Below are 2,684 nucleotides of genomic sequence, written 5' to 3'. Positions count from 1 at the left end.
ATTGAATTGAAGAACAGGGTTGCCAAGGTCAGGGAAAAGTCAGGGAAAGACAAAAATATTTCAAGGTCAGGGAAAAGTCAGGGAAAAACCAAAATATTTCAAGGTGAGGAAAAAGTCAGGGAATTTGGCTAAAAATAAGGAAAAATCTTACTTTTTGTCAAAGTCATTGAAAAGTCAGGGAATTTTGGCTGAAACAAAACGGAATTGTTGGTGAAGTCAAATGCCATGCGTTTAAAATCCCATGAAAAACGTTAAGAGTCCGAAAATAAAGAGAAGACGATCGATGGTCTGCAAAAGAAGCTGAAGCAAATGTCAAAAAGGTTGGGCTTATTCATTCAGTAATTCCCCTAATTAAGGGAAAAGTCAGGGATTTTTTTGGGTTCTAGTGAGTGACACACCTGAATTTAGAATGCACCTTTATTTGGTGGATTCCTAGCGAGATTGCAACCTTTTAATTTGTATATTATATTACAGAAAGTTACAAAAGGGGACGCGCGGGTGCAAAACACTGCGTAATATTCTCGAGATAAAACAAGGTTAAATGTTTGATTATAAATGGCTTGTAACAGTAATTTTTTCGTTGTTCAGTGTATTGAAAGCTTTTATCTCAATCTCAGCCTCCAACCAAGAACTGCATAATGCTAAGTTTCTTAATCATTCTTGAAGACCTGATATTTACTAAATTAGTATTTACCAAAGTAGTAGTCTACGTAAAGCTGCATGTACCCACCTCCAGAGGAAAAACCGGAGGGTTGGGTGGGTACGGCTAAGAATAGGCTACTGTAACACCATCAGATGAATCGAAAAGCAAGTCTAAACAATAAAGGCTTATATTAAGACATAAAAGAAATGTTAAATTGCTAAAAAACACTCTAATTTAAATAATATAAGCAACCCATGAATATTGTAAAAAATTACTATCAAATTATTGATCTTGCATTGGAGCTGAACTTGTGCTTTTTCCATTGTTTACATAGTAAAGAAACTAAAATTAATACTGTAAATATTAATATTGTAAATGTTGATTGCTGTTAATTTCAGTTTATTTCTTTACTTAGAAAAGGTACCTATTACATGTAAACACGACTTTAGGAGTTATTTTTGTTTTGTTAAAAGTAACAAAAATAAGTTTTAAATCATCAATTCCAAATAAAAATATTAACCTCATTACCGATAGCCAGTAACTATGCTTTTAATGGGTCAAACCTAGCTTGCCGCGTTACTGTATCGCACTCCGCGTAAAAGGATTTAGGGGGAAGGCTGGGTTTGTCGCTCCAACTGTTTCTGATTGCCTGTTTATATGACGAGGTGTTATCCCTGGTCGATCTCATACCGTGCCCCTCCGCGAGAGAGAGCTTTTTATAAAAAAACAGCTATTTCAATTAACGTTGTCCGATCAAAGCTTTAAGACAAGACCGAAGGGAAGTATGTGTAGAAGAGGAGAGCAGCTGCACGTGCTGAATACTAAAAGATACGTAGACATGCATTGGCTTCTGTGTGGCCTTTGCATTTCATTCAAGCAGGGCCGACATATACATCTCGACAGATATATCGACAAACTATCGACCGAGCATCGACCGAGTGTCGACCGAGTATCCACCGACTGTCCGTGACCGACTATCGACCGACTCTCGACCGATATATCGACCGAACTATCGGTCGGAACTACCTACAGTAAACATGATCCCATTTCCCTATAAAAATACAGCGAACTGTTTTACATGAGAAATCACGAAGTTAGAACGGGGACAGGGTACCTGGGTAGGGATTACTCTTGAAGGTCTTGAAGGTTGGGTTGGACTTTGGGGGACGAGTCAACATTTTTCCATAGAAACACTTCTGTTATAGAAAAATTTTCTCTCGCCTATGTGTGACAAGTCAGGACATACAGATCATGCACAGGCACAAAACCGGGAAGCCCAATTTTGCCTCGGTCAGCACACAGGCGGCCAAAGCTCAAGCTGTGAGTCATTGCGGCCATACAGTATTACGTAATAGCGATCACGATAATTTACAATACGTTTTAGGGGACAAGAACACTGTAAAATTCTTAAAAAATGCGTTACCTTACCTTCACGGTGTATTTTGCTGATTCAAGGCGATTTAAGGGAGTAATTCTTCCCTAGGTTTTCGAGTGGAAACCCTAGGGAGTTCGAAACTGTTTTAAACGTTTAAATAAATGGAGGAATCCAGTAAACATATCAATTAAATACAATTTATTGTTTGAAACATAACAAATAGTAAAGGTGTTATTCAAAATCCTTGTGCTTACGCGTCAGTCAGCACTAAACTTTTATCCTGCAGTAAAGAAACGAAGCCCAAAGCTATGATGCAAAATGACATGTGAAAACTGTGAAATTCATTTTCTCGCACTCTGATAACAAATTGTCGTTGGTGTTATCACGGATAATAACTTACTAACGCAATAGGATTTAAATCATTCTGGTACTCGATTTTTGTCCAACTTAAACAAATATTACTCGATTTCCTGATGGTTTCTATCTTAATCTGTGTTCCACAAATGTGTTCAAAGGGCCACACCTAACTTCCTTCAGCACCATGCACCACAATGGTGTCGTATCGTGCCGCTCATTAAATGATATTGCTCCAGTCCAACATTACTCCAACATAATTGTAACATACACTCCTTTATTGCATCAATTTAAACTCTCAGGTGTGCTTAC

The sequence above is a fragment of the Oculina patagonica genome, chromosome 11, assembly GCF_052425735.1.
Source record: "Oculina patagonica isolate OP01 chromosome 11, crgOcupat, whole genome shotgun sequence".
Classification (NCBI taxonomy): domain Eukaryota; kingdom Metazoa; phylum Cnidaria; class Anthozoa; order Scleractinia; family Oculinidae; genus Oculina; species Oculina patagonica.
Note: the sequence above shows the minus strand (reverse complement) of the source record.